This window comes from Mobula hypostoma, chromosome 2 (genome assembly GCF_963921235.1).
Source record: "Mobula hypostoma chromosome 2, sMobHyp1.1, whole genome shotgun sequence".
Taxonomy (NCBI): domain Eukaryota; kingdom Metazoa; phylum Chordata; class Chondrichthyes; order Myliobatiformes; family Myliobatidae; genus Mobula; species Mobula hypostoma.
This window is the reverse complement of record NC_086098.1, coordinates 204292067-204309164: the sequence shown is the minus strand read 5'-3', so window position 1 is coordinate 204309164 and position 17098 is coordinate 204292067. Positions and strand designations below refer to the sequence as shown.

Below are 17098 nucleotides of genomic sequence, written 5' to 3'. Positions count from 1 at the left end.
TTAATTTCAGATTAATTCACAGAATTCAAATGTCCAATTGCCATACTGGAAGTTGAACTTCCACCTCTACAATATTAATCATATCTTCTGGTTTCATACACATGTGACTTCAGATGTAATTACAGTGGAAATTCACAGTAAATGCAGGATAAATAGATCTTAGATGGAAGCATTCAGTATTTAGTAAACACCTTCCAAAACTTAAAAGGAAACAACTTGGCTCAAACTTGATCTGCTAGTCAGCTGTCAACATTAATTGAGTTATAGAGCATTTACTATAAACAGGACTGAGTCATTATTTGTAAATTTGGAGATGTCTCAAAAAGATGTGCGAGCAGTTTCGACAATGAAAGCGGCGATTACAGAATGCAAAGCTAAGAATGTAGTGTGAGTTGAAAATTAGTGGAGAAAGAAGTGCTACCACCTGAGTTTACTATTTGCTATGGTTAGTATAAACTGGAATCAAAAAGTATTTAACATTTTACCCAGTATCTTAGTAACTAGTTCCAATTTTGAAAAAAATTATAACAGATTCAAAATTACAGCAATGTTCAATAATTCATACAGTGTAAATTGTGTTGGAACTGGAAGATCATCCAAGTTTGTTTAATAAAGATTCATATCCCCCATGAGAAGATGTTGGATTTCGCAATCTTGAATCCTTCTGGCTCAGATACAGAGATGAAGTAAAAGGAGGAAGTTTATTCAAGCCTCTGCATAACTCAAAGAAATGTACAACAGATTTAGAGCAAAGTAGATGCAATTGATAGTATATAGAATGAGCGACCCAAGTGAGATAGAAAATGAGGAGTTGTAATAACTATCCAAAGGAGGAAAAAAAAACTGCAGTTATTGGGAAATCAGAAAGAAAAACGGATTTTCCATTATTTTTTAATTTTTATTTCAAGTGAAACCACTTGCTGCCTGTAAAAATAAAAACAATTGAAAGAACATGCACTGAAAGAACCATGGCATTTCAGAGCAAGATGTTATCCAAAGTGGGAGAAGGAAGGAAGAAATGAAATATTAGGGTGATTCATTACTACAAGAATCTTTTGTAAGCAAGATCTTAAGTCTAAATTGATAATTTACATAACTGAAATCAAGGGAAGATATACACTGGACATGTTTAAAGGAAATTTTGAGAAGAAGCAAAATTAAAGAATGGGCCTGAATTGGTCATTGTCATAATGACCTGGGCCACATGAAAACTAGCATACGCATGTAATGAGTTGTGAGATGAGCATGCAGCTGACAGAGTTGTATAAGAAAAAGGGATTTCACTTCATGGAAACTATCACCACTTATCCACTGACTTCAACACTCAAATAGAGTCCTAATAAGTAGGGCAGTCATTATGTGGTGATACAATCTGGATTCTTAGCATTCATAGTTCTAAAGAAATGACTGGAAAGAGAGTAAGCCAGAAGTCCAACTTGGCGCTTCAGGCCCTTCAGGCAAAAAGACTAACAGAAATAAAGTGATTTAGCCAGTAAAGAGAAATACAAAATGTGTTAATAAAACATTAGTGGAGGGTGTGCATCAGCTCGGAGAAACATTACCTCTTAAAGAAGAGTATAAGGAAGAAACAGTATAAGGAATAAGTGAAAATTCAACGTGGAAAGTATATGATAACTATTACTGAGACATGGCTGCAATATGATAAGGAATAGGGTCTAGTTACACCAGGAAGTGTAAAGTAAATATTAGAAAAGAAGCAGTAGCTATGATAATGAAGGATAAAATCACATCATTGCAGACAGAAGATACGAGTGAACTAAAAAAGCAATTAAGAATTTTTGTGTAGAATTAAGAAAGGATTTAAGATTCTTATAGCAACTGCTTAGCTGTAGAAATAAATGTAGAAGTTAGACAAACATGTAACCAAGCCAGAGTGGTTTTAGTGAGGAATTTTAACTTCCTTATATATTGAGATCAACAGATGTCTGTTAGGTTGTACATTTTTGAAAAATCCAGTCTGTTTGCAGTTACTGATTATATTAGATATAATATTAAGTGATCAACAAGATATAATTATCAGCCTAAACATGAGTAGATATTCCTCAAATAACAATCATCGGCAGTGTTCGGTGCCTGGAGGTTTATGGCAGGGAGTTTCTCCCTTTGCCGCCTGCTATCGGGGACTCAGGAGTCGATCGGGACTTCGAGACTTTTTTTTACCGTGCCTATGGTCTGTTCTTTATCAAATTATGGTATTGCTTTGCACTGCTGTAACTATATGCCATAATTATGTGGTTCTGTCAGTGTTAGTCTTTGGTTGGTCCTGTTTTTCTGTGATATCACTCTGGAGGAACATTGTATCATTTCTTAATGCATGCATGCATTTCTAAATGACAATAAACAAGGACCAAGTGTTCTCATAATCTATTATTGAATTCAATGTAATGTTAACAAGGAGCAATGAGATCTAGGTAAGGCTGATACCCAAAAAATGATATTAAAACAGTCCAATGTAAATGACAAATCAATTAAAATGGCAAAGGCATTTAAGCTCACCTAATCTGTGAGACAAGCTCCTTTTCACACATTTCCACACAACCTGCTCATGTTGAGCAGCTACCCTAGCAATGTCTGCATGGCCTTCAAGGCTACAATACTTAATTTTACAATTGTTGTCAAACACTTACATAAATAAAAGAAAATCAGGCCTTGGTGTAACAATAAATCATTGATAATGGATTGAAGCTGGTGCCATTCAGAGGTTAGTCCATAGATCTCTAACTTTGGATTTAAGAGATTGATCTGGAATGCAAATTGGAGACCCAGGACATTCAATAGTTTTCCTATAATTGGAAAGGTGAGTTAGGAGATACATCTATATCAATAACTTAGCCCCAAAGATAAACCATTAAAGCAGGTGAGAAGAATGAGAAAATAACTAGTGAAAAAGAGGAGAGGGGGGTTAATTGTTTGACATAGATTAATGCAGACTTTGACTTGAATCCTTAAACATGGATCATAAAAATAATCTGGGTGGATACAGAAAATAATCAAAATGACTGAGACAATAGGAATGCATAAGAAGAAAGGTAACCTGATAACTACACAAAGATCCAGTCAGACCACAGCTGGACTAACAGTGACAATTCTGAACACCATCACCTATGACACATTGGCTTAAAGGGAACCAGAATGATATGTAGGATCTGAAGTCCACATTAAAAGAAAGATTATGTAAACTAGTGTTGTAGATCCCATCATTTAAAAGTCTGGGATGAATTGATGAGAAGTTTTTCAAAATACCACCGGAATCTGATAAGATGTATGAAGAAAAAACATTTGCACCCCTTGTCAAGATAAGGACAGGAATCATCATCTAAATATACAGCCTGGAAACATTTAAACTTAGAAGCTCATAAAGATTTTGCTTTCTCTTCTGCAACAAGTAATGGATGTTCATTCAAATATTACTTAATTCTCAGATTGACAGATTTTTTCTGGTAACAGATGATACTGAAGAACATGAGTAAAATTCAAGTTTATAGAACTGGGTTGCAGATCTTACTAAATGGTGAAAGACTAAATGTCCTATTTTTGTTTCAGGAAGAAACTGGGCAACTTCAGACTTGTTCATTTCTTAGTTGTGCGAATGTTATTAAAATTTATCTTCAAGAAAGGCGTTTGGATGGGCCACAGTTGCTAAAATAGATTGAGAGTAGCTGTGTAATGGATAATCCATATCATGATTACTCTAGTTGCACACATTTTAGAACAGGAGACCAATATGCTGGATAAAACATATATATGTAACGTCAGAATGTATTTTGAAAAAAGTATTTCATCATAATCAACAATTATCACAAAATAAGAAACATTTTATTCATTTAAGTGTATATGCTGCACAAGTACATCTTATATTAATCCTGGTGGGATCCCACCAACCAGAAAGAGCCATTTTGAATACCAGTCCATTATCTGCCTTTGAAGATATTAAAAGAGCACAATCGTGCAAAATTATTTCTGTTGCTTAATTGCTTTCCTAGCCAGGCCAATAAGTTGCCCCCAGTTTCATGAGCTCATGGAATTGGAAGAATATTTAAGACATCATTGTGCAATCACTGGAAGCTAGCAGTGACACAAAAAGAATGAGGAAGTTATTTTCCCATTGGATGACATGACAAATGGTGCACTCCAGAGAAATGTCTGGAGACTTCAGCTACAGTGATAGATAATAAAATAAAGAGTTTGTATTTAAATTAGAAAATGGCATGAAGTTAAAAGTAAATTGGTTAGGTGAGAGCAAAAGGATGCATTGTGACATAAACACACATATTGAATGGTTAAAACTATGGATGCATTGTTTGTATAGAGACTTCACCAAAAACTAGTTCAAATATAGCACTGAATTTTGAGAGCCAAATCCCAAAATGGGGCCTGGTAAGTACATTGAGCCCCATTACTCAGGTTGTCCCTCAGTAGTGTGTGCAGGGCACTGAGCAGCAGTTCAGTTGAGCCTGCATTTTATTTCCAGTAAGTTTTACATTATCATGATGCTGAGATACATTCCGGGATGCACTGGGACACATCAATCAGTGATGTAACCCGAGGTCATCAGATGTTTCAGATATTTCAACATCAGACCCCCTTTCCCGGGCAACTCAGCCATGGCTGACCAGGCCCCAGCTTGCGTCCCAGCAAATTAGTCCACAGGTCACACCTCATGATTCATAGCCATCTGAAGGCACACTCAGCAGCCTCTGTGATGGTCCTGATGGCTCTTCTTTTTGTAGCTCCCATAATGCCAAGGACAGAGTATATTCTGCAGAGCGAGCAGCCAGCAAAACCTCTGCACCCCACCTTTATAAGCTCACAACGTGCCCTTCATCCCTCTCTGACATTGCTCTACCAGATCCTGGTATTTGGCCTTCTTACGCTTGAATACCTCCTCAATCTGGTTTGCCTAAGGCACTGTCAGTTCTACCATGGCCATCTACTTTGAGGTTTCTGACAGAATAACCACGTCGGGCTTCACTGATGATGATGCAAAGTTGTCAAGGAACTTTAATTGCTTACCAGGATCAACTTTCAGTTGTTAGTCAGACGCTATGGCGAGCAAGCCTGCTGGTAACCTGGGCTAAGGATGTGGTTGGTCTCCAGCTTTGACAAAGGCTATGGGCTTTCTGGGTTCGTGGACTTTTTTTATAGTTGTTAATGGCTGAGGAGATACTTTCTGCCACTGCCTTCAGTATCTGGCCATGGCACCAGTGGTAGCGGCCTCTTCCCACGGCTTTTGGGCAGCTGCTGAGGATGTGTTCCAGGGTCCCTCTGCAAGGGCAGAGAGAATATGGTAGTGCCTTACTTTTGCCCCAAGCAAAAAGGTTTCCTGAACTCAGAAGAACGTCATACACAGCTGGATGATGAAGTTCCGCTTCAGCCCACCCTCCGTCCTTGTCAATGGTCCCTGCTGCCCCATTCCTACCATCCTGGTGGTACACACTTCCTTGAAAGCTGCTCGCACCCCTTACTGGACCAGTTTTGGTCTGTCCCTGCCCGGGACCCTGTTAACGTGGGTTGAAAAGAATCTGCCCAGCCCTGCCTGAGCAAACGCCACTGTCCCTACCAGATCCCTGTGCCTCAGACATGACTCAGCCATCTCCACTGTATCCTGGGCCTTCACTTCCTGCCTGTCTGGACCTCAATGCCTGCTGTCAAGACTCTGGGGTCACTAGAATCTCCATACAGCGGCAATTCTCTTGCATCGGAAACCATTAACTCTTCTTTCAGGCTACTTAAGGGAAGCTCCAGTTTATTTCTCTTGCTATACAGAACAATGCTGCTCAGGCTACATAGAGGGGTGGGGGGTGGGAGAGCAGCCTTCTTCAATAGTAGTCATTAATCTTTTTTTCAAGAACCTCAGCTGTTGACATGTGTACCCCTTGTACCAGTATTGGACAGAGGATGCCATGCTGGTAGATCCAGGCCTTGAACTTGCCAGGTAGGTCTGACTTTGTCCACACTGGTGAACCAGACCTCTAGCTCTTTGGTAATCTTCTGGATGGAAGCCAAATCTCTTAGGCTGCAGTCAAATACCTTCCCCAGGCTCTTGTCTGGTTTCTCAGAGGAAGATGGGATAAAATACCATCTAAGGAGAAACAGAACTTGTCTGTGAGTGTGCCTCTCTTCAACACCAGAGACCTGGATTTCTGTAGCTTAAAACTAACCCTTGTCCATGTAATAATACTTTTTAGCCTGTGGAGGATCCATCTACTGTCTGGAACTGATGTAATTTTCACCATGAAGTCATCCATCAAGGCCCTGATTGGGGCCTGCCACACACCTGTCTTCATTAGAGGGCCTCTACTCTCCACTTTGGCTGCCTTAACCACCAGGTTCATGGTCAGGGAGAAGAGGATCGCTGAGATTGTACATCCGGTTATTATATCCTTCTCGAGCCTGATGTGGTCATTCCTGAAGAGACTCTCTATCTAAAGTTCACGTAATAGTCCAGGATGAGGTCCTTTATCTTCCTCGGAACATGACGTTGGTTCAGCACAATCTCAACCAGCTTATGTGGTACTGACCCATACACATTGGCAAGGTCTAGCCAGCGCTCGACTAGGTCTCCCTTTCCTTCGTGCGCTTCCCTGATCAGCTGGGAAGTTACGCCCATTTGGTGTGTTCCAGGCACCCTGGCAATCTGGAAATCCCTTCTTTCTGTAGCCATTTTTGAGGAGAAACTCAGTCAGGTGACGGGAAATGACACTCTGCAGTGAGATGGATCTAAACTGCTCAATGTCCTTGAAGTTCTCCTCTTTGTGGATCTAGATTCCCTCTGCACACCTCCACTGATCCATGACCTTCTTCCTACACCAGGTAATCCTAAGGAGTTTCCAAAGTAATTGCAGAAGCTTATGGCAGTGCTTGTACACCTTGTAGGGTACTCCACTGGAACCAGGAGCAGAACTAGCTCTTTCTGTTCAGAATACTTCCTGGATCTCCTTGCAGCTGGACTCCTTGCTATTGAATTCAACTGCAGGAGGAGGAGGATTTACTAGGGAACTATGGTACCCTAGCTCCCAATCCCTCTCTGAGTCACTGAGGGAGTTCTGAAAGTCTAGATTCATCTCTTGTTTGGAGAGGTGTTCGTTATGCTTCTGTCCAAGCAGCTGCTTGGTGGATCCATTGGGGTTCACAATAAAGGCAACTCATTTCCTGGTTCTCTTTCTTCCCCATCCTCTATCCCATTTTGCCCTGCACAGTGTCGTAAGCTTACTTTTGAGGACATCACGGAGCTCAACAAGTGATGGTTTCTCTTCTTCATTCGCTTCCCTAGACTGTTTAGTCAAGGATCCAAGCTCTTGATGCAGTTGGTATATTTTACCTGCTCTATAGTTCGTCAATAACAGATTCAAAAACTCAATAACTCAATCTAAAAGCTACCCTGGAGCAGACTGTGGAAGCGACCATATACCAGTCATTTGCAAAATGAAAATAAAGATGAGAAAATTAAAGAAACCAAAAAGATCAGGACAACTGGATTATCAACAACTACAAAACAACCCTCATCTGAAAACAGAATACACAATCAAGGTGAAAAACCATTTTCAATTGCTGCAGGATGAAGGAAGCAAATCTTCCTGGGACATATTGAAGGAATCCATGGTTGTAGCAGCAAAAGAAACCATCCCATGAAAAGGGAAAAGTAAGAAGAAATGGATAACTGAATATATAATAAAATTGATGCAACAAAAACAGACCATCAAACCAAGAGACAGCAAAGAATACAAACAACTTGATAAGACAATAAAAAGAAAATGCAGAGAAGCTAAAGACAGATGGCTAAATGAGAAATGCTCAGAGACAGAAATGCTACAAACCCATAACCCTGGAACAAAGTTGATGCACAATAAGATTAAAGAACTAACGGGAAAATTACCTTGCTCAGCAAGTGGATGCATCAAGACAAAAGACGGCAGCTTAATTATGAACAAAGAGGAAATCCTAAACTGATGGACAGAATATACAAAAGAACTTTTTGAAGACCAAAGAAGAGAAAAACCGAACATAAAGAAGAACCTTGATGGACCTAGCATTCTAAAATCAGAAATTTGAGCAGCTGTAAATAAGACAAAACATAACAGAGCAACTGGTCCAGACAACATCGCTGTTGAAATGATACTGGCCTTAAAAGATTTTGGAATAGAGAAAATAACAGAAATAGCAAATGAAATCTATGATCATGGGGAGATACCTGCTGATTTAAGTAAATCAGTATCATCACACTTGCAAAGAAAGAGGGAGCAACAGAATGTGAGTTACATCGTACAATAAGCCTGATGAGCCACGTGGCAAAAATTATTCTCAGAGTAATCGTGATGAGAGCAAGACGCTGTATAAAACCAGAAATCAGTAAAGAACAATGCGGCTTTGTGGAAAACACTGGAACCAGAAATGCAATTTTCATGCTACGGATGATCTGTGAATGAGCCATCCAGGAACAAAAAGACATCTAACTATGTTTCATCGACTACACAAAAGCTTTTGACACTGTCAGACAGCAAGATCTTCTGGAAATGCCTCAAGATCTTGATATAGATGGGAAAGATATACGTTTCTTAAGAAACTTTTACTGGGACCAGACAACATCCATCAGAATAGAAGGAGAAATGAGTGAGTATGTGAATATCATGAGAGGAGTCAGGCAAGGTTGCGTCTTTTCGCCACACTTATTCAAACTGTACAGTGAAAATATCTTGAGTAGTATCAAAGACATCAAAGGATTCACAATTGGAGGCCATAATATAAATAACATCAGATATGCTGATGACATCGTACTAATAGTTGACTCTGAAACATATAGGGGCAGCAGAAAGTAATCACAGAGGCCTCTCAATCAACACCAAGAAGACAGAAAGCATGGTTATCTCCAGAAAGACAAACATCCCACAATGTGTGATCAAGATCGCAAATACAAACATCAAGCAACAAATTCAGATATCTTGGCAGCCTAATAACAAGTAACGGCAGGTGCAACATCGATATCAAATATAGAATAGCAATGGCGAAAGAAGCTTTCCAAAAAATGAAGGCCATATTAACAGACAGAAAGATGAGCATGCAAACATGAGGAATTCTGCAGATGCTGGAAATTTAAGCAACACACATCAAAGTTGCTGGTGAACGCAGCAGGCCAGGCAGCATCTCTAGGAAGAGGTACAGTCCACGTTTCGGGCCGAGACCCTTCATCAGGACTAACTGATAGAAGAGCTAGTAAGAGATTTGAAAGTGGGAGGGGGGAGGGGGAGATCCAAAATGATAGGAGAAGACAGGAGGGGGAGGGATGGAGCCAAGAGCTGGACAATTGATTGGCAAAAGGGATATGACAGGATCATGGGACATCATCTATTGACATCTCCCTTGGCTATTGCCTCAATGATATGGACCATGTCCTTCTCAAACTGCATCCATGTCCTCTGATGTCTTGCTGGAGGCCATTGAACCTGGTGGTGATCTGCTACTCGGCCTAGAGTAGGAGTTTCTGGTGCTTGGAGGTACTTGGCACTGTGGCTGGGCTTCAGCAGGGGTGAATCCTGAGTACTGCGTTACTCTCTCCTGCTCCAGGCATTTCATCTTGACCTGATGTATTTTTAGGCCACACAGGTTCTTGCAGACCTTGCCACAAATGCATCTCTCACTTGTAATCGATGATCCATTCACAAGGGTTGACATTCTCATGTCCATCCTCTTGGGCTCCCCTAGGGTTACGTCTCCATTGGTCTGTCCATACCTTGTAGGGTTTCTTTCTCTTGTAAGGTGCAGGTTGGGATGCTAGCTGTTTCTGCCCCAGTTGTCGTCCTTCTGAGCAGTCAACTGTCTCTCCAGTAGACAACAACACCTTTTTTTTTTGGTGTGTGCGTCCGTGCCTATGCGCAATTATGTCTTTTTCATGTCTTTACAAGGCGCGGAGCGAGAGAGACTGTGTGACACGCCACTCCTCACAGACATTTTCGCAGTATTTTTCCCTTTTTATTTTACAACGTCGAGTTGTGATCTCGACACTCAACCCGGCACGGATGGGAAGCGTAAACACGAGAAATTCTGCAGATGCTGGAAATCCAAGGAACACAGATCAAAGTTGCTGGTGAACGCAGCAGGCCAGGCAGCATCTCTAGGAAAAGGTACAGTCGACGTTTCAGGCTGAGACCCTTCGTCAGGACTAACTGAAGGAAGAGCTAGTAAGAGATTTGAAAGTGGGAGGGGGAGGGGGAGATCCAAAATGATCGGAGAAGACAGGAGGGGGAGGGATGGAGCCAAGAGCTGGACAGGTGATTGGCAAAAGGGATAGCAGAGGATCATGGGACAGGAGGCCCAGGGAGAAGGAAAAGGTTGAGGGGGGAAAAGACCCAGAGGATGGGCAAGGAGTATAGACAAAGGGACAGAAGGAGAAAAAGGAGAGTGAGAGAAAGAATGTGTGTATATAAATAAATAACGGATGGGGTACGAGGGGGAGGTGGGGCATTAGAGGAAGTTAGAGAAGTCAATGTTCATGCCATTAGGTTGGAGGCTACCCAGACAGAATATAAGGTGTTGTTCCTCCAACCTGAGTGTGGCTTCATCTTTACAGTAGAGGAGGCCGTGGATAGACATGTCAGAACGGGAATGGGATGTGGAATTAAAATGTGTGACCACTGGGAGATCCTGCTTTCTCTGGCAGACAGAGCGTAGGTGTTCAGCAAAACGGTCTCCCAGTCTGCGTCGGGTCTCGCCAATATATAGAAGGCCACATCGGGAGCACCTGACGCAGTATATCACCCCAGCCGACTCACAGGTGAAGTGTTGCCTCACCTGGAAGAACTGTCTGGGGCCCTGAATGGTGGTGAGGGAGGAAGTGTAAGGGCATGTGTAGCACTTGTTCCGCTTACACGGATAAGTGCCAGGAGGGAGATCAGTGGAGAGGGCTGGGGGGGACAAATGGACAAGAGAGTCGCGTAGGGAGCGATCCCTGCGGAAGGCGGGGTGGGGGAGGGAAAGATGTGCTTAGTGGCGGGATCCCATGGGAGGGGGCGGAAGTTACGGAGAATAATACGTTGGACCTGGAGGCTGGTGGGGTGGTAGGTGAGAACCAGGGGAACCCTATTCCTAGTGGGGTGGCGGGAGGGTGGAGTGAGAGCAGATGTGCGTGAAATGGGGGAGATGCGTTTGAGAGCAGAGTTGATGGTGGAGGAAGGGAAACCCCTTTCTTTAAAAAAGGAGGACATCTCCCTCATCCTGGAATGAAAAACCTCATCCTGAGAGCAGATGCGGCGGAGACGGAGGAATTGCGAGAAGGGGATAGCATTTTTGCAAGAGACAGGGTGAGAAAAGGAATAGTCCAGATAGCTGTGAGAGTCAGTAGGCTTCTAGTAGACATCAGTAGATAAGCTGTCTCCAGAGATAGAGACAGAAAGATCTATAAAGGGGAGGGAGGTGTCGGAAATGGACCAGGTAAACTTGAGGGCAGGATGAAAGATGGAGGCAAAGTTAATAAAGTCAACGAGCTCAGCATGCGTGCAGGAAGCAGTGCCAATGCAGTCGTCGATGTAGCGAAGGAAAAGTGGGGGACAGATACCAGAATAGGTTTGGAACATAGATTGTTCCACAAAGCCAACAAAAAGGCAGGCATAGCTAGGACAATACGGGTGCCCATAGCTACACCTTTAGTTTGGAGGAAGTGCGAGGAGCCAAAGGAGAAATTATTAAGAGTAAGGACTAATTCCGCTAGACGGAGCAGAGTGGTGGTAGAGGGGAACTGATTAGGTCTGGAATCCAAAAAGAAGCGGAGAGCTTTGAGACCTTCCTGATGGGGGATGGAAGTATATAGCGGTGGGGGCCAGGGAACTGGTGCTCCTTAGTGGAAATGACCCATTAAGGAGCACCAGTCCATTGTCTCCCACACCATCACCGACTTTATCCGCTCAGGGGATCTCCCATCCACTGCTACCAACCTTATAGTTCCCACACCTCGCACTTCCCATTTCCACCTCCTACCCAAGATCCACAAACCTGCCTGTCCTGGCAGACCTATTGTCTCAGCTTGCTCCTGCCCCACCGAATTCGTTTCTGCATACCTCGACACGGTTTTATCCCCCCTTGTTCAATCCCTTCCTACCTATGTTCATGACACTTCTCACGCTTTTAAACTTTTCGATGATTTTAAGTTCCTTGGCCTCCACCGCTTTATTTTCACCATGGATGTCCAGTCCCCATAGACTTCCATCCCCCATCAGGAAGGTCTCAAAGCTCTCCGCTTCTTTTTGGATTCCAGACCTAATCAGTTCTCCTCTACCACCACCCTGCTCCGTCTAGCGGAATTAGTCCTTACTCTTAATAATTTCTCCTTTGGCTCCTCCCACTTCCTCCAAACTAAAGGTGTAGCTATAGGCACCTGTATGGGTCCTAGCTATGCCTGCCTTTTGACTTTGTGGAACAATCTATGTTCCAAACCTATTCTGGTATCCGTCCCCCACTTTTCCTTCACTGCATCGATGACTGCATTGGTGCTGCTTCCTGCACGCGTGCTAAGCTCCTTGACTTCATTAACTTTGCCTTCAACTTTCACCCTGCCCTCAAGTTTACCTGGTCTATTTCCGACACCTCCCTCCCCTTTATAGATCTTTCTGTCTCTATCTCTGGAGACAGTTTATCTACTGATGTCTACTATAAGCCTACTGACTCTCACAGCTATCTGGACTATTCCTCTTCTCACCCTGTCTCTTGCAAGAATGCCATCCCCTTCTCGCAATTCCTCCGTCTCTGCCGCATCTGCTCTCAGGATGAGGCTTTTCATTCCAGGACGAGGGAGATGTCCTCCTTTGTTAAAGAAAGGGGTTTCCCTTCCTCCACCATCAACTCTGCTCTCAAACGCATCTCCCCCATTTCACGCACATCAGCTCTCACTCCCTCCTCCCGCCACCCCACTAGGAATAGGGTTCCCCTGGTCCTCACCTACCACCCCACCAGCCTCCGGGTCCAACATATTATTCTCCATAACTTCTGCCCCCTCCCACGGGATCCCACCACTAAACACATCTTTCCCTCCCCCCCTCTCTCTACCTTCCGCAGGGATCGCTCCCTACGTGACTCCCTTGTCCATTCGTCCCCCCCATCCCTCCCCACTGATCTCCCTCCTGGCACTTATCCTTGTAAGCGGAACAAATGCTGCACATGCCCTTACACTTCCTCCCTTACCACCATTCAGGGCCCCAAATAGTACTTCAAGGTGAGGCGACACTTCACCTGTGAGTCGGCTGGGGTGATATACTGCGTCCGGTGCTCCCGATGTGGCCTTCTATATATTGGCGAGACCCGACGCAGACTGGGAGACCATTTTGCTGAACACCTACGCTCTGTCCGCCAGAGAAAGCAGGATCTCCCAGTGGCCACACATTTTAATTCCACATCCCATTCCCGTTCTGACATGTCTATCCACAGCCTCCTCTACTGTAAAGATGAAGCCACACTCAGGTTGGAAGAACAACACCTTAAATGCCGTCTGGGTAGCCTCCAACCGGATGGCATGAACATTGACTTCTCTAACTTCCGCTAATGCCCCACCTCCCCTTCATACCCCATCCGTTATTTATTTATATACACACATTCTTTCTCTCACTCTCCTTTTTCTCCTTCTGTCCCTCTGACTATACCCCTTGCCCATCCTCTGGGTTTTCCCCCCCTCCCTCTTTTCCTTCTCCCTGGGCCTCCTGTCCCATGATCCTCTCATATCCCTTTTGCCAATCAACTGTCCAGCTCTTGGCTCCATCCCTCCCCCTCCTGTCTTCTCCTATCATTTTGGATCTCCCCCTCCCCCTCCCACTTTCAAATCTCTTACTAGCTCTTCCTTCAGTTAGTCCTGACGAAGGGTCTCAGCCTGAAACGTCGACTGTACCTCTTCCTAGAGATGCTGCCTGGCCCACTGCGTTCACCAGCAACTTTGATGTGTATCGGATGGAAAGCATACCCGACTGGATTCGAACCTGGGAACCTCCGTTCCGGGGTCCGGCACTGATGTCATTGCGCCACCAGCCGGCCCCAACAACCTGTTCTTAGAAACATAAAAAATCTACAGTACAATACAGGCCCTTCGGCCCACAAAGCTGTGCCAAACATGTCCTTACCTTAGAAATTGCCGATGGTTACCTATAGCCCTCTATTTTTCTAAGCTCCATGTACCTATCCAGGATCTTGGTAGTCAAGACTATCCTGAGCGTCACTGATGGAGATGGAGTTTATGATACTGAGGTACACCTAGGGTGTGTAGGGGCACACGTGGTGTATGTAGGTGCAACTGCTCTGCGGCCCTATACAGGTCTGCTGGCTAGCAATCAGCATTATCTAATACTTCATTTAAGGATGCTGCAAAAGTATTTCTGATGGAAATCAGAACATAAGTATGTTCCATCAAGAGTGTAATTAATTAAGCTCCCCTGTACATAAAAGGTAGTGTAAATATGGAACACTTTCCTCCCTTAAATCTATGGATACAAGCGTATTTGCAACTTTTAAGATTGAGACTTAGGGATCTTGGTTGGTAAAAGTATGTCGGGATGTGAAGCAAAATTTGTTGTCAGATTACCCAAGATCCAATAATAAAGGGCTGAATGCCCTGCTCCTTTTCTCATGTTTTGCATATTAGGCATTCTGAAAGGAGTTCCAAGGAAAAACAAAACAGCTTGAGCGCCCATGGGCTTTTGCTACATCGAAACAGGGAGCAGCTTTAAGTTGACGTGTACAAAGACAAGAGAATCTGAATGCTATTTCCACCTGCGTAAAAACTACCTGATAATCGAGGTTCTATTTTCACTTACTGGCAATGTTATTCTGGGTAGCATTGATTTTGGTGTGGAGAATCTTCATCTGACGTCATCAGTTATCCATCCTAAAAATATAAAGAATGGTTTACGGAAGTTTTCCTACTTTGTGCCAACATCATCAAATTTAAATGACAGTGGTTTCAGATACACAGATTAAAGTAAAACCCTAATGGCGTTTAGAACGCTGGACAGCTTTTGCGGCTCGCAATAATCATTTTTTTATATAAAAAGGAATCGTTTTTGTTCGAGTTTCCATTAGCTCAGGTTTCACAACAGAAGCATGAACAATTGGATTCATGCAATTTATAATCTTTAGGAATACAAATTTATATCACCCATCAGCTCTTTTAACACAGCGCGGAAGAGAATAATTTATGTATATTGCCAACACGCCTGCATTATCAAAAAGTATGTTAACATGTTTGTAAATATATTAAATATTTTGAATTAAATATGTAACGTTTCCTTTAATGTGATGCATAAAACCTAATATTGAAACAACTTCCTGTTTGTCAATCTCAAACAAACTCAAGTTGTTCCGTTCTATCCCCTTACCTCGGCTGTGTCTTTAAACTTCTGGAAGGATCAGAAGCTGAAGCCTCCTCCTCAGAATAAAATAATACATTTTCTGCTGACAGATCTGCCACGTTAAACAGACCGTCCGTTCCGCGACAGAGCTGCCTGGTAGTGAACTATTGACAGACTAAATGGTTTTGCCCGGCTTTTAAGTTTCGATTCTGAGTCCAGCTCTCGCTTCATTGCTCGGAAGTTACCTCATTGTAAATAAGGAAAACAAGGGCGTGCGTGATCCTGAGTCACGCCGATACCCCCAATAAAATTTACAAATTCTATAGTAACTGTTGTTACACTTTGGTTGTGATTGGGAGCAAAGCTGAATCGTAATTAAGATAACCGCAAAATCGATTGTCTGATTTTAGATCCGGCGATGAATAACGCCATTTTGTATGTAAAGAAATCGATAGACAGAATAGTCTGTTTTTACTTGCCAGGTCATGCTCAGTCCCTTCTCCTCACTTAAACTGTATCCCTGCAGGTGATATAATATTCAATCAAACGTCACACATTTGTAGAGGGAGTTGCGCCAATCAACCTATTAATAAGGACGTCAGCCGTTGCGATGCTGGTGACAGTAAATAAGTCTTCTCAGGCAGAGGTAAAGAATGACTTGCTTTCACCAACAAAACCTGCTAAAAACAAGCAACTAAACCTGCGCGGCTGGTGACCTGGCGCTGGCGGCTGGGGTCTTGTAAGTGTCGTGCATTTGCTAAGGTCTGGAAAAGGATACTGTGGTACTTAACAAGGTTCATCCCAAGCAGCTGTATCACAGGATTTTCTCAGCAAAGCACACTGTAACAAGTATACACTGCTGCTGAAAGATAATTCATATGATGAAAGGCAAATTTTGGTCTAGTCTTCATTTTGCTAGTTCACAACAAAATACTGTAGCATGGCACAGTCTGAAGTGTAAGGGTTACCTGGTGAGGCGTTTACGGGAGCTCCATAAAGCTGACACAGAGGGCCTGTGGGAAAAGGTCAATTAAGACTCTTGTGCCACTGGACACACAGTCTGGGCATCTGTAATAAAATCTCACACGTATCACTGATAGAATCTTTGGGAATTAAAAATTGATACAATGTCAACATTGCAACTAGCTCAATTCTCTTGGGAATAGACACCACACACAATAAGCATGTAGTACACATATTGTGCTATATATCTTATAAATTAAATACATTTCTGGAGAAGCTGGGTGAAAATATTGTGTTTCTTAATGTTGTTAAGGGGTGGTAATGGGGACAAGCTCCAACTACCTATTAAATACTCCCCATGTGCCTAAAATAGCCACTGACAGCCAAGTCCAGTTCCTGGTCTTCACGTGTGATTTAGCTACTAAGCCTGGCAGAACTGTTTCTACTTACAGAAGGGGCAAAGGCAGTTTACTGGTGCCTTAAAAACAGTGGCTTTGGGCGGATAAAGCTCTTCGGCTGTAGTTGGCAGCTCATCTATAAGGAAAACTCTGATCTCAAACCTCCACTGCCTTGCCCTCATGGGGAAGGCTTTGGGAGTAAACCCCACAGTTAAAATCGAGAGCTGGAGTCCATAAGGCAGTCCTACATTGAGTTCAACACTGACTGGCAACTCTTGTAATGCCGCTGGTGCCAAACTGTATTGGTCTCTGCCGTTTCTTTGGGTTTATCAGGTGCATGGAGAGGGGGAGATTGCTCTCCACATCGTACTGGCCAGACTTACATATATACACTGTAGA

At 43.1% G+C, this 17098-nt stretch overlaps 1 protein-coding gene across 2 annotated transcripts in view; it reads right to left on the bottom strand.

Moving 5' to 3' along the window:
* Window positions 1-15532, bottom strand: part of helz2a (helicase with zinc finger 2a) — a 133672-nt gene extending 118140 nt beyond the window's left edge. For both annotated transcript variants that reach the window (XM_063041441.1, XM_063041440.1), the window contains exons 1-2: window positions 15366-15532; window positions 14805-14875 (exon numbers count right to left, since the gene is read on the bottom strand). The gene's annotated coding sequence lies outside the window, so the exon portion shown is untranslated. The remainder of the gene's footprint in view (window positions 1-14804; window positions 14876-15365) is intronic.
* Window positions 15533-17098: the final 1566 nt, after the last annotated feature.